We start from the raw sequence: 19,705 nt of genomic DNA, 5'->3' as shown, positions 1-19,705 counted from the left end.
AGGAGGGAGCCTCTCCTGACACAGCCTCCGTCTTGTCTGGGGATGGGAGGCTATTTTGCATATAGTCATCAACTTGAGAAAGAGAGAGACCACTTTGCAGTGTGAAGAGCTCTGCCCACCACCCCTGGTGCCCCTCTGGGCCCCCGCCTGCTTGGGGCTGTGGTTTGTTGGGAGGTAGGGGTTGGGCAGGGGGCCGTGTGCAGCCCAGCACCTCTGCTAGGAGAGCTGGCTCAGCCTGGCTCTCGGAGAGCCACAGCACCTTCCTGGCTCCCAGTCCTGGAGCCCCTGCCAGGCACCAGCTCTGTGCGTCCCTTCTGGGAGGTGGACAGGGCTCCTGTTGTCCAAGTGTGTCCGTCCATCCCCCACATGCAGCCCAAGGGGCTCTGGACTTCGGCCTGACCCTGCCTCTGGCTGGAGCCTGCATGTCTCCCTTTCCTTGGTAAGGGGTGAAGGTCCCTAAGAGCCACCTCTAGGTTGTATGCTCCCCCCATGACACCTGCAGGCACTGAGGCCGGTGCGGTACGGTGTTGACCCTGCACAGCACACAGTGACGGTACTGTCAGGGCTCCGGACAGCCAAGCCCTGCTCAGCATCACGCACTGTGTGCCCGGGAGCAGGTCCCCTGACCACTCAGACCCTCAGACTCCTCATCTGAGCGAGCCAGCCATGCAGATGCCCGACAGGGTGCTGGGAGGGCCACTCATGGAGACTGGGCTTTGTACCCTGTGAGGCCGGGCGAGTGCTGGCCAGGGGACACAGGGCTGGGGGAGGGACTTTTCTTTTTCTTTTTTTTTTTTGAGATGGAGTCTTGCTCTGTCGCCCAGGCTGGAGTGCAGTGGTGCGATCTCGGCTCACTGCAAGCTCTGCCTCCCGGGTTCACGCCATTCTCCTGCCTCAGCCTCCCTGAGTAGCTGGGATTACAGGCACCCGCCACTGCGCTTGGTTAATTTTTGTATTTGTAGTAGAGACGGGGTTTCACCATGTTAGCCAGGATGGTCTCGATCTCCTGACCTCGTGATCCGCCCGCCTCGGCCTCCCAACGTGCTAGGATTACAGGCATGAGCCACCGCGCCCGGACGGGACTTTTCTTTTTCTTCTGAGGCCCCCATTCAGTCCGAGGAATGTAGCCTTCATTCAGCGCAACGTACTGTTTGTGTTCTCATTGGTGCTCTCAGACCTCCAGCCAGGTGGTGGAGAGCGAGCACTGCCAGCCACTTCAGTGCAGGGTGTGACTGAGCCACAAGGACAGCGGGGTCGGGTGTCCGGGCGCCAGGTAGTTCTCAGAACTTGGTACATGTCAACTTGTCCAGCCCAACTGCAGCCCAGGACAGCCTGTCCCTGTCCCCATTCTACAGACAAGACACGGAGGCAGCCGGGAGGGTGACCAAGGGGAGCTGTTAAGCCCCAGATGTCTGGTGCAGGGTCCAAGGATGTGACCACATGAACCAGAACACATAGAGGCCGAGGTGGCAAACCTGTTCTGTGGCAGGGGCAAGCCGGGGACCCAAGGGTGAGAAAGGTCCTGGCCCCAAATGCAGCTTGGGCCTCCTGACTGTAGCACAGGGGGACCAGCCTCCCTACTGAGGGCTTGGTCTCTAGAGGGTTTGCAGAGATGCTGGCACCTCTTGTGTGGGCAGCTTGAATGCTGACCTCCATAAGATGGGGCCTGGGGGCCAGTACAGGCCCTGCCATCAGCTGCCCTCCACCAGGGCCCTCTGCAAAAGCCTTGTGCTGGTGACCAGCCCCCTGAGGACCACCACTTCAAGGTGTCGGGGCAGCTTGGGAAGACAACCCACCTCTCTCACAACTGTGACCCCACTTTGGGGAGCGCACCCCAAGGACCATGGCAGCATGTGCTTCCCCACAGCACAGTCTCGCCTCACTTGGCTTTCTGAGGGCTGCAGACCCACATGGCTGCAGGGGAGGGGCTTCAGGCTGGTCTCTGAGGAGCCCCCAGGGACCCTGGCCACTGCGTATCCAGAAATGCACAAGCAGACTTCCCTGGAGGGCTCTGGTGAGGCCACATAGTGGCGGGTGAAGGGGGAACTTGAGGGGGGAACCGGGCTGGGTGGCCAGCATTGCCCTGGGCAGAAGCCAAGGCTAAGGTGGGGGGTAGTGTCCCAGCCCCTCTTCCTCAGGGCCTGTCCCCACCTATGCAGAAGAGGCCTGGGGTGGAATGTGGCCTGGGGTGGATGGGTGGGGGCTGGGCGTGGAGACCTGCCAGCTCCATCTGTCCGGATGCCTCTTGTGGCCCCCCCAGTGTCAGGGCCGCTCTGAGTTGGCCGAGCCTCTGTCCAGGGCTGGGCCATGGCCCTCCCCGCCTCACGCACACCAGGCCAGGGGCAGTCAGTGAAGAGGCAGGAAGGTCCAGACAGCTCTACCCCTGGCCAGAGTGCCAGCCCTCACAGGCAAGAGGGCTTGCTGGGCAGAACTTAGTTGGCGAGGGTGAGGACTGCTGTGGTCACAGGCCTCCCGAAGGACAGGGACCACAGAACCTAGAGGGTGGAAAGGGCTGGGAGCAGATCTGGAGTGGGGCTAGGGGCTGAGGGTGCACACAGGGCCTGCTCAGGGACAGGAAGGACAGCTGCTCACCCTCAAGCTTCCTGCTGGCTATTTAAAGACTCCCTTTTAGTCTAGAATAGTGGCCTTCCCACAGTTTTGGTATTAAAATGTCCTTTTGTGACTGGACCTTGTCTTTTCCTTTTTTGATAAAAAGTTGGCAACCTTGTCAGAACCTGGTAATTTTGGGGTCCTCTGCAGTGAAGGGTAGGGTGGCCGTGATGTGGATTGTGGTTCAAGGCCCAAGGGAAGATTTTGGACAGGAACAAGGCCTGGCTGCTTGAGGGTGGGAGAAGGCAGAGACTGAAAGAACTAAGTCAGGCTGGGGGAGTTTGTCAGGATGTGGCGGGGCAGGTCCCGGGTGGGGGAAGCAGAGGAGGAGGGGATGCCTGGCTGGGGACAGGAGGAAGCTGACCAGCTGCAAGGACGGGGCAGGTCTGAGTGGAAGGCGGGCCCCAGGGAGGGGTGACCCAGGGTGGGGGCAAGGGCTTGGGGAATGCTTCTGTCTCCTGCTCAGCACATCCAGTTCTGGGAGGGCAGTGGAGGCGTGCTCCAAGGTCTGGCCCTGCAGAGGGTTCACCACCTCTTCTCAAGCCCAGGGAACCCTAGGAGCACTGAGGCCAGGACTTGGGGCCTGGGATGTCAGAAGTGGGGCCAGCTCTGTCCCAGAAACCAGAACCCCCAGAAAGAGGTCTCGGCCCGCCCACCTCCTGGCCCTGAAGGACCAGGTGGGGTCCTGGGTGCAGCATCCCAAGGTGCTGCTGGAGGCCAGGGGTGTGCTGGGAGGCCATCTCCAGGTCCCAGTTTACCCTGGGAGGTTGAGGGCCTGAGACCCCTGGGAAAGGGCCAAAGCCCAGCAGCCCCCACCCCTGAAGGCCACAGGGGAGCGACTGGTCTGCTTCCAGTCTGGGAGTGAGAGTCTGGTGCCCACCCATCTCAAGACTGGCAGGGACCCTCACGTTCCTCTGGCCAGGCAAGAGTGCACTCATAATGCCCTCCCCTAGCACCAAGCCCTGGCCTCCCCTCAGACCTGCGGGGTTCCTGTGGGGGTGCTCAGGCCATGGGGCCTCTGTGGGCGCTCGTGCTTCCTGGACGGCGGCATGGTGGGCAGGGTGCTGCCCTGGCTGAACCTGGGTCTGAACTGGGGTGCCTGAACCTACCAGACGATGCTGTGGCTGCTGGGCCAGGGAGAAGTGGGGGGTGCGGGGAGCACAGGCCCAGCCCCTCCCCTCCCGTCCACTCCCCTCCTCTCCCGTTCTCTTCTGCCCTCCCCTCCCCGCTCCTGCTCCCCCTCCCCCCCTCCTCCCCTCCCCCTCCTCCCCCGTCCCCCTCCCCCTCCTTCTCCCCCGCCGCTTTCCCTCTCCCTCTCCCCCCTTCTCCTGTTCTCCCCGCCCTCCCCTCCTCTCCCTCGTCGGGGGCGGGGCCGGCAGCTCCCGCGCGCTCCGGCCCCTCCTCGGCCACACAAAGGCCCCGTCTCCATGGCAGCAGCGCGGGCCAGAGCGCAGCGCCGAGCGCGGCCCGGGCGCCATCGAGCCTTGGCGGCGGACGTGCAGGTACCGAGCTCGGGGGACTGGGCTGCGGGGGACGTCTCGCTGGGCGTGGGGGGGGGGCTTCGCCGTCAGCGCCGCTCCGGCCGGGCCTGCCGCGCTGGGGCCCGGGGACCTGCGGCGGCTGCGGCTCCGCGGAGGGCTCCCGGGGCCTGGGTCCGTCGGTCCATCCGGCGAGGCCCGGGCCGCTCCCGCCCCACTCCCTTCCCGGTGTTGACTCGGAGGACGGGCCCGGCGGCGGGGGCTGCGCGTCCCTCCGGAGCCGCGTCGGATCCCTCCTCCGCGCCTGCCTCTCACTCTTCAGCCGCCGAGCTCCGTGCGCCGAGCGGAGATGGTCTCGCGGTGCGGACGCTGCGGACCGGCCCCAGGCTCAGCGGCACAGGAGCCTGGATTTGCCCGAGCTCCCGGGGGCCGTCCCCGCACCCCCTGGGGCCTGCTTGGCGCGGGGGGACCAGGGCGGAGAGCACCCGCACCTGGCGAGACCCCACGGCCTGGGCCTCCTCGCGGTTACCAGAGTGGCGTCTGGGTGGACACCCCGAGACACAGAAAGTCTTAGAAGCGGGGGCGCGGGCCCTGCCTGTCCCCTGCTGACCCTGCCCCTCCGCACCCTGCTCCTGCAGGAAGCCCCTGCCCTGCCAGCGCCCCTGGTTGTGCTATTCGGCAGATCTGGGGAGCCCGCCTCCCCCTGTCATCTGGGGGTCTCAGAGCCCGGGCGCCCTGGAGCTTCCTGCTAGGCCCTTGATTTCTCTTCCCGAAGCTCCCTGGGAAAGGAAGAAAGGGGTCTGTCTGCCCACTGTGGGCTGTGGCAGAGTCAGGACAGGGGGTGAGGGTGGGCCCCGGGTTTGGGGCAGATCTCGGCGGCCTGGAGGGCTCCCTGTGCCCCACCTTCCCTGGACCCCCCCACCCTCCCCACTTAATGTCTGACTTCGGCCCTTGCTTGGAGGCTCGGCGCAGCCTGTGAGGCTTTAAAGTTGAGCTTCCTCAGGAGCCCTTTGCGGGTGGGAGAGCGAGGCTGCCGGGAAGTGGGGGCTCTCAGCCTGCCCCATGCCCAGATGACCCTGGCACGGAACAGCTGAACAGCTGGTGGGAGGAGCCCTCCCTTTCCTGCCCAGAGGTGAGGGTCCCCCGGAGGGCAGGGCCAGCAGGCATGTTTGTGGCGAGTCAGCTTTTTGCATGTTGCATAGAAATCCCCGGAGCCGACTGAGGAGCAAGCAGGTGGGCCTGGCACATCTGAGTTCTCCCACGGTACCTATGGGGGGCCCACCTCTGTCCCGGGGGGTCTGGGAGGCCTGAGGTCTGGCCAGGGGTTCCTTGCCCCAGTAGAGGAGGGAAGTTACTGAGAAAAACAAGGGTTTGGAATGTGAGTCCCCCTCCCCCACCGGCTGCCTGCCAAGAAAGAATTATTTTGGATTATCCAGCCGTGTCCAGCCACCCGAAGCGGGAGGCTGCAGCGTGGGAGAAGGATCCACTTCCGGGACGTGGGTTGAGGGCCCCAGGAGGAGGACAGGCAAGTCCGGGCAGCTCTGCCACTTTCTACTGCAGCTGCCCAGACTGGGCGGGGAGAAGATGCGTCACCTTTGGGTTGGAGAAAGCCCCAAGGTTGGCCCCAGCAGGCCCTGCTGAGCCTGCAGTGGGCCCAGGCCCCTCTGGGGGAGACCATGGGACAGGAGGAGCTCTGGGCCCACCCAGGGACCCCCTCGCCCCACCCAGGGACCCCTCGCCCCGAGAAGTCTCAATGGTGGTCTGAAGAGCCTCTGAGGTACCCTCCAGGCCCAAGTTCAGGGACACACCCTGTGCCAGTGACCCGTGCGTGCCAGGGAGGAGCAGGCAGGAGTGAGGCTAGGCTGCTAGGGAGGGCACTGGGGTCTCCCTCAGGGGGCCCTCCTGCCCCAACGGACACCCTATTCAGCTCCTGACTAATGGACCAGACTCCCTCCAAGCCCCTCCGACAGCCAGTCCTCGCCTACGACCCCCCCTTGGATATGGCGCCTGTGAGCCCATCCTGCAGGTGGGGAGACTGAGGCCAGAGATAGGTCTGTGTGAGGAGTCATCTGCGATGCTGTGTGGCCAGGGCTGTGGCTGCCTGGCGCTCTGGGTCCATGCTGTGTGTGCGCCCGGGGCGTGTGCCCGGCGGCCTGCATGGGGACCACATCGGGGAGGAGGAGCCGGCAGCTGGCCCCAAGTGCAGAAAGCCCAGAGCCTTGGACCCGGCCCAGGGAAGTGGAGCAGAAGAGATTGGATTGGAAGGTGGTGGGGAGGGCCCATATGGCACAGTCCTTCTCCCATCCCAGGACGTCGTCCGTGCTCACCGTGTCCTGCCCCCTGCCTCACCCTGTGCCAGCCACAGCTGATGGTCCCCCTGGGACGCGGGCGTGGGCAGGGGTGCACTGGCTGGGAGAGGCTGTGTCTTCCGGCCCCTCATATTGTGCCTTCTCTGAGCTAGGCAGGCACTTGGATGCCAGGCCTCTGCCACGAGGGCTGCCTTCCCCTGAGCTGGGAGTTCTCACTCAGCTCATGCCTCTGTCCCTCTGGCTGCAGCCTGGCCGCCCTCCTTGGAAGTTGGCGGGGAACCTCCTGTGCCCAGAGCCTGCCTTGGACACGGTTTGGGGATGAGGTGGTGAGCTGCTTAGAACTCACCCAGTGGCCAGCAAGGGGCCCCCCAACCTTGATCTCCCTTCTTTGAGGCAGATCCAGGTGCTCTGGGGGCGGGAGATTCAGTAGGGCTGGGACTGGCCAGAGCCCCTCCCTCCCTCAGGGGTAGTGGCTGTTTGTGTTTGGGGTGGGGCTGTGGGTGGGGTGGGGCTGGGTCTCTGACTAATTACACGATGGGGAGGGTGGGTCAGAGCCTTGGCTGGTGGGGGGTGCTCGGGCTCTGGGGCCCCGGGGAGGCAGCTGCCCTAGCTTCCCTCTTTCTGGTCGAGGTTCCTCCACCTTCTTCCTTTCCGTGGTTTCACGTCCCTTGATACAGGGCCTGCTTCTTCCCATACCCCTGGATTGTAAGGACCCCCGCCTCTCTCTGCCTACCAGGGAAGGACCCTGCACTGTTCTGGGCTCCCCCAGCCACAGGTGTGGCCTCAAGCCAGACCCTGGCACAGTGGCCCTCCTGGCTCAGAAGCCTTCTCTCTGAAGATCAAGCGTGTGAAGGGATTGGCTGGGCCCCTCCCATCTGGCCCTGAACACTGGCACCACGCACCCCCCCAGTGGATCCACCCTGCCCTGTGAGATTCATGAACCTGTGACAGTGACTGGCCCCAGGCCCAGTGGTGCCGGGGATGGTGGGGCAGGCTGCCCCTGGTGGTACTGCAGGTCTGCCCCACCCCCGGGGATGTCTGTCTGGGGAGGAGCCTGGGGCTGGCCTGGCTGTGGAGCTGGGGGTTCTGTTTCGCACAGTCCCGCCTCTGCAGCCCAGATCCTGGAGCCCTTCACACCCAGAGGCCAGCCCACACCGTGGCCCGCTATGGTTGGTGGCCTTCCCTGGGGGTAGCCCCCGAGGCCACACCTGAGCTGTCTCATGTCCCAGGCTAGGTGAGGGAGGAGACTGCCCTGGGCTGGGATCAGGGCGCCTGGGGGCAGGTCCAGCTCTCTTCCTCAGCCCCCTAAGGTCTCCTGGCTTCTGAAAGCCAATAGTTCCTCATTCCAGTGCCAGCTGAGTCCCGGCCCAGGCCTGGGGCAGGAGAGGGAGGTGCTGCCCCAGTTCAGCCCCAGTTCAGCCCCCAGCTCTGCCAGCAGGGTCCCAGCAGCAGCAGCATCAGAGGCAGGGACTGGGCTCCTGGGGGTAGGGCCCCGGCCCCTCTGGCACAGCTGGTCAGCAGCTTCCATGGGGGGCCCTGTGTGGAGACACAGTGTCCAGCACCGATCTCTGGGCCTGATGCTGCCCCAGCTGAGTCCCGCAGCAAGCGCAAGAGAGAGAAGTGCTTGGTGTCCACCTCTGAGAAGGCCTCCTGTGTGAACACGGACCCCCGAGGGGCCAGGCAAGGGCGTCTGCTCCTGTGGCTGGGACGGTTCCTGCCCACGAGCCTTGTGTAGGGCTGCGGCTCTCTTCCCAGGTGACCTTCTGCTCTGGTCTGGGGCCCCCGAGCCAGCATGCCACCTGCTCAGAGACAGATTGGGCCCCCTGTCAGATTGGCGGCTGGGGGCACTGTCTGCTCCTTCCAGGCAGCTTTGAGGACTTCTCAAAGGAGGAACCCCCCTGCCCTGCTGGTCCAAAGTGAGGTGCTGAAGGCCGAGGCAGTTTCCAGGGGGCTATGCCTCAGGCTGCGTGGGTGGCCGTGGTAGGAGCGTGCTCTGTGATTGTCACTGCACTTGCCTGGGGTCCATGCTCTGTCCTCAGCTGGGGTCTGGCTTTGAACCTAGGTGAGTTCTGGGGCTCTGAAGACAGGCCAGAAGCAGGAGTGTGGGGGGTCTCTCCTGGGGGAAGCAAGAGAGGCCTGGTCCTGTGTGACTCAGACGTGGTAGGGTGGCATGGGAGCCACAGCTTGGAGGGATGGCGGGGGGCTTGAGGGTAATCCAAGTATTTCAGGGACCCAGCCATGGAGAGTGGGGTTTGAGGACCAGCAGGAGGTGAGGACTCTGTGGATCCCAGCCCTGTCAGGTGTGTTTTCAGAGCTGGGGCCTGCTTTGGAGGAGATGGAGGGCACAGAACACTGCTGAGCCCAGGCCCTGTGCCCAGCCTTGCTCCAGCCTTACCGGCTTGACACCAGGGCCTCCCTCCCACCAGTGAGGGGGAGAAGCTATTTTAAGTGGAGCCAGCAGTTGACAGGGGCAAGGGGCAGGTGGTGGGAGGGAGGTGCTCCAGCATGGCCCCCCCACTCCCTCTCAGCCTCAGAGATTGGCCAGGGGAGCTGAGGGGCTTGGCCTCCCCACTCCTATCTTGGCACCGAGCCTGATCTGGTGACCACCCTGAGGGACCTCAGGAGAAAAGGATGTTAGGGAGGAGGGCGTGAAGGTGGGGCGCCCCAGGCAGGCCGCCCAGGCCCAGCAAAGCTCGCTGGAGGGTCCACCAGTTCCACATCTAGACCTGGGGCCCAGTGGCTCTCAACCAGGCCCTGTGGGGTTTGAAGTCCTCAGCTCCACCATGAGCAGAGCAAGCCTCCGCGTGGAGCAAGGGGCTGGACCTGGCCTCCAGGGGCACCCACCTCCCTACACAGCTCCAGCCACGGGCATCACCTCCCACTCACTGTCCTGCCCCCACTCTGAGATGGGCATTTCCTCATTGGGAAATCCCTGTCCCTCTGGCCTCCCAAAGCCCTGAGTGTTTGCCCCTGTGGGGCCCAGCCCACATCCTGGGCTGCCTCACCCTTGGCCTGGACCCAGGTCCTGCCCAACACCCTGTGCCTCACCAGCCCCCAGCTCATCCTGGGCAGACGCAGCCCCTCTCCCCTGCTGAGATGGCCCTGCCCCCACCCCACTTCCCCATGCCACCCCCAACTCATCCTCGGCAGACGCAGCCCCTTTCCTCTGCTGAGACGGCCCTGTCCCCGCCCCCCTCCCCCATGCCACACATGGCCCCTCCCTCGGGGCTCCAGGCAACACTGGGTTCTGAGAGCCCCACTGCCCCTCTTAGCCCAAGTGCCCCGGCCTGAGGCTTCTCTCCCAGGCTCTTTGTACTGGGGGCGAGTTCTGGGTGTTGGGGTGAGACCCTGTTGGCAGGGCTTTTCCGGCAGCACCCAGCCATGTGTGTCTGTACATGTGTGGTCATGTGTGCAAGTGGTGTCTGGCACACAGGCTTGGCGCGGTGCCCCAAGCTAATTGTGGGGTTCAGCGGTGATGGGCGAGGCGGGGCTGGGGTGACCGCTGAGGCGCTGACAGGCTGACGGGGAGATTACAGGCCTTGCTTACTGCTCACTGGCTGGGGCCTCACCCGTCCACCCCCCAACGCCCACCCAGGGGGTGAGAAGGGGGCTGTGGGCGGGGGCTGGTCTTGAGCCAGCTGCATCCAGGCAGGACCTGGTCTCTGAGCAGCCGGCTGCTGCGGGGTTGAGCTGGAAAGGGGGAGATGCGTGGGGGCCACTCAGAGGAGAGCCTGCAGGTGGGGCTGGGCGCCGGTGGGCCGGGAGGCCTCCTTTCAGGAGAGACTCCGAGTGACTGAGCCCCAGAATCCCACGGGAGTCCCTCCGTGGCCGCCTGCTGTCTGACCGCACGTCCTGTCCTGATGAGCTGGTGAGCTGGTGGTTCCCGCCGTAGCCACCGGCCTCGTGTGTGTGCCCCGAGCGCCTGGCAGTGCCCACCCCTCCCACAGGAGGTCCTCAGGAAGCACGGAGACATCGGTGGGTTCATTGCGCTGCCCCGCTTTCTGACCGGAAGGACCACCGTGTAGCAAGAGGGGGCTGCAGCTGTGCCCAGGTTGGACAGGATGGGGGCTGGGACCCTGAAAGGGGTGGTTGGGGAGAGAGGTGGTTCTGCAGGCCTGGTGCGTGTGGGGACAGGGCACCGTAGCCAGCTGGATCCCACCTTCTGTCTGAGGGCTGGGGAGGACCATCCTCCAGATGCGCCAGTGGGCTGTGGCCAGAGAGGAGGCTGAGGAGGGCCTCACAACTGTGTGTAGGATGGGAGGGCAGCCTGGGGCCCCGGTCTAGGGACGCACCATATACAGGGGCTGCACTTGGTGCAGAGGCAGAGAGGGGGCTGGGGCAGGCCCCTTGGGCATGGCCAGGTGAGCTCAGGGGGTGCCTGAGGGCCAGGGCTAGATACAGAGGCCCTGGGTACCAGGTGGCCTGGGTGCGTCAGGAGGTGTGGACCAGTGGGGGCTGTGACTAACTCCGCTGGAGCAGGTGACAGGAGGAGCTGGGGCTTCATGGGGCACCCCCAGGATCCTGGGCTGGTGACCCCATCGCTGCCACCAGCCAGGGTGACTTTTCCAGCTGGGACCCAGAGCCCAGACTGCAGGGGAGGCTGGCCCAAAGTAGGAACCCCGCCCTGAAACCAGGCTGGCGGGGAAGGGGTGCGACGGCCTCCACCTGGGAGGGGTCCTCAGCCGAGAGTCCAGCGGGGACCTCTGTAGACGCTGAAGCGAGGCTCAGGCCTCCACATCAGTCTGTCCCTGGAGCCCCGCCCCGCCCCGCCCCACCCCAGCTCCTAGGTCGGGTTGTGCCGGGAGCGTTCGGCCTTTGCCCCGGGTGAGTCTGGCCTTGACCCTGGGTCCAGAGTCCTGCGGGAGGCTGCTCCGGGCAGGGTCGTGCATGATTGGCAGCTGGGCCGGGAGGGGCCGAGCCCTGAGACCGACCGGGGGCACGGGCGGAGCCACCATCGGCGGGGCGGAGCTGCTCCCCGCGCCCCTTCCTCGGCTCGGAGGACTTAGGTAATGGCCGGCTGTGCGATCCGATGTGCCTGACGCCAGGTGAGCGCCCCGCGGGGACGACGTCTCCTGCGCTCGTGTGACTGTCGCCGCCGCCGTCATTGTTACTCGGGTCAGACTCCCACCCGCCCGCGCGTCCTGGGTCCCCGGCCTGGTGAGGTTGGTCCCAGAGGCGGCCACGTGCTCCCTCCAGGTGCCCGAGGCCGAGGGGCGGACGGGGCGCCGGAGTCCCCGGGAGGGCGCGGGCGGTGGCCGTGGAGCTTGGGCTCGCGGGGGGCAGTGGGCGGCGCCGAGGAGGCGCGGGCCTAGTCCCCGCGCTTCCTGGCCCCGGGCGCGCTTTGCCCCTCGCTCCCAGGCAACCGTTCTGTGCCCTCCGGGGAGTCTGGCGGTGCCGGCGCCGGGGGAGGGGCTGTGCCACCTGGGTCGGCCTGGGAGGAATAGTCCAGGGCGCTCCACGCAGGCCGGGTGCCCGCCTTTGGCTCTGGCCGGGTACCGGGCTCGCAGACCCACCCAGGAGACACCGCTCCCCGCCTCCTGGGCTGAACTCTGACCCGGGTCACCGGTGGGTGGGGCTGGGTGGCGGGGCCGCCGGTCTCGCCCTCGCCGGGTCTCCCGCGCGCTCTCCAACCAGTCCCTCCCCGCGTCTACCCACGGGCGCGGCGCTGCGGGAAGGGGCGGCTGGGGTCCTTGCCGACCCCCCAGCCCCACGCCCCGCGGCACCCCCCTCGCGCTTGTTTTGAAAACAGTGGAGGCTGGGATTCGCCGGCGCGTCTGTTTTGTTTCCTCTGATTTGTTTAGCGCTCTGGGATAATTGCAGATTTGCGTGTGTCGCTAGCTTTGGCCCGGCCCCCTGGCTGCTGGCTGCGGGGCCTCCGGGGCCTCCGTGGCTTTTCTGTGACGCCTGTCGCCCCGTTCCGGGACAGCCACTCTCAGACGCGCCTTGGCCTGTGCTTGGGGCAGCCTATCGCTCACTTCGTCCGAGGCTGCTTCCCCCGCCCCCGCACCGGGGGCTCCCCCCCCCCCACGCAGGGCCTGTGTCCACCCCAATCCTTTGAGCCCTGGAGGGCCGCACAGCCCTAGGACCCCTGCCTTCTCCACCGCCCATGTCCTAGGTGCTCATGCCACCCCATCCTGCCCTCCCAGGCCTAGGCCTGAGCCCTAGTTCTTCATGGCTGCAGTTGCCTGGATCCCCATCTTGGCCCCTGCCTGGCCGCTGCCCATGCACCTCCTCTGGCCCCTGCCCTCTCTGGTTCCCGTGCCAGAGCCCACAGCCTGGCCTGGCCAAGAGCAGCCCCCAAGCTGGGCCTGCCCTCCCACTGGGCCTGACTGCTTTGTGCTGGTTTGATTTTAGCATTAAGAATGGTCAGTCTGGCTGGGTGTGGTGGCTCACGCCTGTAATTCCAGCACTTTGGGAGGCCAAGGCGGGTGGATTGCCTGAGTTCAGGAGTTCGAAACCAGTCTGGGCAACACGGTGAAGCCCCATCTCTACTGAAATACAGAAAATTAGCTGGGCATAGTGGTGTGCACCTGTAGTCCCAGCTACTGGAGAGACTGAGGCAGGATAATTGCTTCAACCTGGGAGGCGGGGGTTGCAGTGAGCCAAGATCATGCCCCTGCACTCCAGCCTGGGTGACAGAGTGAGACCTGTCTCAGAAAAAAGAAAAGAATGGCCCAGTCTGTTTGCTTGAAAATACTGAAAGGCAGAGAACCCCCAATTTTAGTCCCCACTGGAACCACCCCGCAGTGCAGCCAAGACTTGGGGCAGTCTCAGAACCAAGGCTGGCAGGAGTTGGGGGGCCTGGCAGCCCCCACTCTTGGCCTCATCTGGAGTAGGGCTCTGTCCTTCCCCCTTACATGCCTCTTGTTTACCTTTACCCAGTGGGAGGGGCGGGGGCCAGACTCAGCCTGTGCAAGGGGCCTGGGGGCTGCTGGTCAGAAAAAAAAACAAAAGGGACCCCAGGAGAGGGCCACAGGTGCCCAGCCAGCAAGCAGCTCCTGCTGCCTCCCAGGCTGTCTAGGTTGTAGAGGGGAGGCCCAGCATCCCTGTGCTGCCCTTGGCCTGCATCGGAGTTCTGGCTGGGGGAGGAGACCCTTCTGCTCTGTTGGCCTGGGGGTGACCTGCGGGGACAGGTCTTCTTCTGGGCTCACGCCCCTGCATGTCACCACCCCTTCCCGGCTCACTGAGTTTGGACCGGCAGGTGCCCAGTGACCAGATCCAGTGTTTGGACTTGTTGGGGCAGGGCGGGGGGGCAGCCGGGGCCTGTCGGTGAGGACCATAGACCACAGAGCAAGGCCAGTCCCTCAGGGGCTGGGTTAGGGAGGGTGTCTCGGGGTCTAAAGGATGGGCAGGGGCTTTCCAGGGAGCGCAGTGAACATGGACGTGGGAATGTCGTGAGGCAGCGTTCTCTGAGTGGGCACAGCTGTAAAGATTTCCACACCCACTCAACCTCAAGGCAGCCCTCTGAGGTGGGCGCCATAATGACCCCCAGGTTACATATGGGGAAACTGAGGCACAGAGCAGCTTTCTGAATGGCCCACATGAGCCAGCTAGAACGTGACAGAGCTGGGGTGTGAACTCACGGGTCTGGCTCTGGACTTCAGGCCTCGAGGTCCCTGCGTGCAGCAGCATCAGGTGTGACCACAGCCACCTAAGGAAGAAACTCCTTTTTCTGGGGTAGCTAAGCGGGAATCTTGTGAGCAGGAGATGGAGCCTGGCTCAGTGTTGAGGGCAAGATGGATGGAGGTGGGAGAAGCCAGAGGCCGGGCAGAGGAGGTAGACTTGGGCCGGGAAGGGCCCCAGACTGAGGGTGGAGGGATCCTGGTGTTATTCTCTGGGAGGGGAAATCCATGGCCGTCCTCCACTGTGAGGGCCGGGGAAGAGGACGGCAGGAAGCCTCCTCCAGGAGAGTGGAGTATGGGTCCTGCTTCTGGCTTCCTGAGTGGATCGATCACTCAGGGGAGGTTGTTTGAGGGCGTGCGGGGTGGGTGGGACGGAAGCCAGCCTCCCCTGACCTTGGCTCCCCCCCCATGCCTGGGGCCTGGGCCCGTGGAGGCTAGAGCCTGGGGGTGTGCTGCAGGGAGAAGTCTGGGGGCTGCAGGGAGTGGGCATGGGGCACACAGGCCGGTGTGGCGTCCCTTCAAGATGGCAGGTCTGGGGGCACCGTGCCACCGCCATGGCTGCCACCTCCGTCGGGAGCTGCAGTCTCCAGTCCTGGCGGGTCCCAGCTTTCTCAAGAGACCGGGTGCTGCCCTGTGCTTTGGCTTCTGAGTTTGCCAGAGGAGCAGCGTTTCGGCCTTTTCACAAAGGTGCCGTTGAGTCTCAGGTCAAAAGGACTCCCTCTGCCCCCCCAAACCTCATCCTCTCCCCAGCCCTTTGGCCGGGTTAACCCTTACCTGTGCAGCAGGGTAGCACAGTCCATGCACAGCTGTGGAGCTCACCTCCCTTCCCGCCACCCCCCTGCTGGTGTCACTGCATGTCCAACCCTGGGTCCCGCTGCACAGGGCACATGAGGATCCCGGTCAGGTGGGAGGAGAGCGGGGCCTGGCCCTGCAGGAGGAGGCGCTTTGCTGGCACACAACCTGGCCGGGCTGCAGTGGACTCTGGGGCCTGAGCAGGATTCAGTAGCTGAACCTTGGTTGTAGGGGTGGCTATTGAGGGCCTGGAGAGTCACATCCTGAGGCAGAGTGGAGCCTACCTTCTTTTCTTTCTTTCTTTTTCTTTTCCTTTTTTTTTTTTTTTTTTTGAGTCAGAGTCTTGCTCTTTCCCCAGGCTGGAGTGCAATGATGTGATCTCAGCTCACTGCAACCTCAGGTGATCCGCCCGCTTCAGCCTCCCAAAGTGCTGGGATTACAGGCGTGAGCCACCGTGGCTGGCTCAGCTTCTTATTTAGACAAGCAATATGTAAATATAATCTTAAACTTGTGTTTTGCTTTAATCTTAGAGTCAGGGTCTCGCTCTGTTGCCCACGATCACAGTTCACTGCAGCCTAGACCTCCTGGGCTCAAGCTACTCTGCCTTAGCCTCCTCAGTACCTGGGACTTCAGGCTGTACCACCACACGCGGCCAGTTCACGGTCTAGTTCAAGTTCCTTGAACATTTTATTGTGGGGGGTGTGTGCGTGTGTGTGTGTGTTGTGTGTGTGTGTGTATTTTTTGAGACAGTCTCACTCTGGCCTGGGCTGGACTGCAGTGGCCTCCTCCTTGCTCCCAAAGTTCACCACTATTTTCTTTTCTTTTTTTGAGACAGAGTCTCACTCTGTTGCCCAGGCTGGAGTGCAGTGGCGCGATCTCGGCTCACTGCAACCTCCGCCTCCCAGGTTCAAGTGATTATCTTGCCTCAGCCTCCTGAGTAGTTGGGATTACAGGTGCGCACCACTACGTCCGGCTAATTTTTGTACTTTTAGTAGAGATGGGGTTTCACCATGTTGGTCAGGCTGGTCTCGAACTCCTGACCTCGTGATCCGCCCACCTCAGCCTCCCAAAGTGCTGGGATTACAGGTGTGAGCCACCGCACCCAGCCTTAGCCAGCCGCTATTTTGATTTTGGTTTGAGGGCTTCTGGAGCCTCTCAGAGATGGATGGGGCCAAATACTGCACCCAGACTTCCCCATCAGAATCAGCACAGACGCACCTGCATCTACTATGTAGTCTTCCACAGTATCCTCTGGTGGGATGCTGGGTGGCTGCCAAATTTTCACTAAAGCCAACCATGCGGAGAAGCACCCTGGGTCTGTGCCTCCCTGTGGGTATAGTCGGTGTTTATCCAGAACTAGAAGATACAATAGCAAGGGAAGATACAATAGCAAGCATTGCTGAATGCTACAGTGTAACACTCTGAGGCTTTTTGTGAATGAATTCATTTAGTCCTTGTAAACCTCTGGGGGTAGCTCACTATTCTGTCTCCATTCCACAGATGGAGAATGAGGCACAGAGAAGTTAAGTAACTTGCCCAAGGTCACACAGCTAGTAAGTGAAATTTCAGGGTCATGGGTGTGCGTATTTTTCAGAAAGCAACTTTTTTTTTTTTTTTTTGAGACGAAGTCAGGCTGGAGTGTAGTGGTGCGATCTCCGCTCACTGCAAGTTCCATCCGCCGGGTTCATGCCATTCTCCTGCCTCAACCTCCTGAGTAGCTGGGACTACAGCCGCCCGCCACCAGGCCCATCTAATTTTTTTGTATTTTTAGTAGAGACGGGGTTTCACTGTGTTCACCAGGATGGTCTTGATCTCCTGACCTCGTGATCCTCCCGCCTCAGCCTCCCAAAGTGCTGGGATTACAGGCGGGAGCCACCGCATCCGGCCTCAGAAAGCAACTTTTGTTTTAAGCAAAGTAATAGCCATACCTAGTTTAAACAGGCAGAAAGCCCCTGACAGAGGGGAGTGCCAGGAGCCCTGGAGGTGTCTGAGGAAGGGGCTGTGCAGGGGCCAGAGGGAAGGCAAAGGCCAGATGGGGTCCTGTGGGATGTTTCTTCCCCCAAGCCCCGCCAGCATGGGACAGAGGTGGGGGGCTCCACAGCAGACCGGGCTCCTCTTGTGACCGGCGTCTCTCCTTTGCCTCCTAGAGAATCTCGATGCTGGCCTGGAGCAGAAACTGAGCTGGACCACTGGAGCCTCGGTGAGGGGTCTGCACCCCACCTGGGAAAGGCAGTGGGTGGCTGGGGCTATGTGGACAGGGAGGCCGGAGGTATCTAGAACTGCCATGTGGTGTCTGCAAGGCTCTGTCCAGCCAGGTTTCAACCATACCTGTCACTCTGCCACCCTTCCCATGGCCTGGCCTGGATGGAAGTGGGGAGCTTCCCTGCCCATGGAGCCGCTGTGAGGCCCCCATGGTTCTCTGAGGCCAAGCTTTTGCTCAGGCCAAGATTTTGCTCAGGTAGAGTGGTCTGCAGTGAGACTGTGGCACCGGGTTCTGGGACATCAGGGCTGGGAATTGGAGCGTTGGGGGTGTGGTGGGGGGGTGCCTGTGCAGACGCTTTGTGGGCAGCAGCAGCTGGAGTTGCTGTGGCCTGGTCTGGATGGAAGTGGGGAGATTCCCTGCCCAGCAGCAGCCGGAGATGCTGTGGCCTCTTGAAAGTGCCCCTCCGAGCTTCAGCCAGGAGGAAGGCACCAGAGGGCCCGAGGAAATCCCCGCCAGCCCCGTAAGTGGGGGTCCCAGGAGGGCTTCAAAACAGGAAGTGCCTGCTGCCCGCCCTCCCTCCTGTTCCAGGAACACAGGCAGCAGGAAGCGTAGCTGGCTGTGCCTGGCGCCTCCTGCGCCGCCGGAGCTTTGCTGCTGGTCTGGTGGGTTGCCCTTTGCTCCTGGACCTGGGCAGGCAGGTCACCTGAGGCCTTGTTTGTCCAGGAACCAGAAGGCAGCTGCCACCTGTAGGGTGTCACCCCAGCCGCGCCTGCCACCCTGAAAAGCCTGGGCCGGTAGGACCCTGGGAGTCAGGCTTTCCCTGGTGGCACATGGTGGTGTTTATTGAGCACTTAGGGTGTGCCAGCCCCCGGCAGGGACAGGAGAGCCTTCTTCCTGTACCGGGGCCCCTACAGCCCTGGCGGGTGGGTGAGTGTCTTCCCTGGGTAGAAGCTGGGGGACGGGTGAGGGGTGGCTTGTGAGGGCCCAGAGCCATTGCTTTTCCTGGGGCTAGGGGCGCCGCAGGGTTCCCCGGGCTGCCCCACTACGGTCTGGGCCAGATCTGAGGGGACCGTGGGCCCCGCCCCCGCGTTCCCCTCCCGGCTGCGGGCGCATTCCATTCATTCCCGGGATCTGCGCCTGGCCGAGGCTGCCTCTGCCACTGCCACCGAGCTGGGCCGGGTGAGCGGGGCTGGGAGGGGAGGGCAGCAGGCCTGGGTGTGGGGCCGAGGGGCCTGGACGTTGCCTGCCCCCGCTGGCGCCACTGGGTGCACTTAGAAGGCGGGGGCCTGCGGGACCTGCCCCCGGGTGGCCGTGGGGAGGGGAGGGGCGCGGCGGGGGTTGGGGAGCCTTCGGGCAGGCGCTGCTCCTCCCTGGTAGGGCCATGGGCTGTGGCTGTAGCCTACGGGCCTCTCCTGGAGGCCTGGGACTCCTGTGCCCTCCTCTCCTCTCCCCTGGACAGGCCACTGAGCCACAGCGGGGGACCCTGGCTGAGCTGGGCATAGAACCCCCTCCACCAGGATCATGCCCAGAGGTTCCCGTGGGCTTGTAGAATCTTCCTGTCTCTCACTAAATCCAGCATCTTTTCCTGGCTGATCCCCCCTATCCTGGTGAAGCCTGGGGTCCCATGGCCATGCCCAGCCTCTCTGCCACCAGTCGGTCAGGAACTCCCTAGTCTGTGGGTGGTCACCTCTCCCAGCAGCTGCTGTGCTCTTGGGCACCTGGGGGCTCCAGGGGTTGGGCAGGGGGCTCCAGGGGTTGGGCAGCAGCTGAGCACTGAACCCCCAGTGCAGGGAGGGAGTTCTGTGCCGGGCAGGAGCTGCCTGTCTGATGGGCACACCCCCAGGGAGCAGGAAGGCCAGTACAGCGCTGTCTCACTCATGCGGGCCCTGGGGTGGCTCAGATGTTGTCAGTCGGTTGCGTCTTGGTTACACCTCAAGAGATTTCAGGAAGCGTGCGGGCAATCAGAACGGGGGGTTGCCACGGGCAGGTGGAGGGCAGCTGTGCCAGTAAATGCAGCTTCACCCAAAGCCGAGGCTCGGGAGAAACACTTCCCCTGGCTACGGAGCAGCAGAGCGGGCTCCCCTGCCCTCCTGGGAGGACAGAGGCCAGGGGGGTTGGGGGGGTGTCAAAAGAGTGGAGAAACACAGTGGTCAGAGGCCAAGCTGCTCCCACTGCATGTCAGAATCCCAGCCCCACCCATGCCCGCGGTGTGGCCTTGGGCAAATTCTGCTCCGTGCCTCAGTTTCTTCACCTGAGAAATGGGTCACAGGCTGTCGTGGTCAGCCTGGCCGTCAGAGACATAGGGATGTCGAAACATTTGCATTTTGTGGCTTGTTCTTTCTACACTAAAAATTTTTTTTTTTTTTTTTTTTGAGACAGAGTCTCGCTCTGTCACCCAGGCTGGAGTGCAGTGGTGCAATCTTGGCTCGCTGCAAGCTCCGCCTCCCAGGTTCACGCGATTCTCCTGCCTCAGCCTCTGGAGTAGCTGAGACTACAGGCGGGTGCCAGCACGCTTGGCTAATTTTTTTGTGTTTTTAGTAGAGACGGGGTTTCACCATGTTGGCCAGGCTGGTCTCAAACTCCTGACCTCGTGATCCGCCCGCCTCGGCCTCCCAAAGTGCTGGGATTACAAGCGTGAGCCACCGGGCCTGGCAAAACTTTCAAATATGTGGTGAGAAAGAGGATTGCGTT

The 19,705-nt window shown here is 63.4% G+C and overlaps 1 protein-coding gene across 14 annotated transcripts in view; it reads left to right on the top strand.

Annotated features, from left to right (window-relative positions):
* Window positions 1-3,954: 3,954 nt before the first annotated feature.
* PLXNB2 (plexin B2) overlaps window positions 3,955-19,705 on the top strand; it is a 33,768-nt gene continuing 18,017 nt past the window's right edge. Inside the window, exons 1-5 of one of the 14 annotated variants that reach the window (XM_063704581.1) lie at window positions 4,019-4,112; window positions 15,170-15,211; window positions 15,342-15,473; window positions 16,312-16,364; window positions 16,959-17,011. The gene's annotated coding sequence lies outside the window, so the exon portion shown is untranslated. Of the gene's footprint in view, window positions 4,113-11,212; window positions 11,443-15,169; window positions 15,302-15,341; window positions 15,474-15,651; window positions 15,765-16,311; window positions 16,365-16,958; window positions 17,012-18,139; window positions 18,194-19,705 lie in introns of those variants that run through there. The other 13 variants (XM_055374401.2, XM_055374409.1, XM_055374408.2 and 10 more) reach the window with 13 other exon arrangements.

The sequence above is a fragment of the Gorilla gorilla genome, chromosome 23 (assembly GCF_029281585.2).
Source record: "Gorilla gorilla gorilla isolate KB3781 chromosome 23, NHGRI_mGorGor1-v2.1_pri, whole genome shotgun sequence".
NCBI classification, from domain to species: domain Eukaryota; kingdom Metazoa; phylum Chordata; class Mammalia; order Primates; family Hominidae; genus Gorilla; species Gorilla gorilla.
Note: the sequence above shows the minus strand (reverse complement) of the source record. Positions and strands in the feature narration are given on the sequence as shown.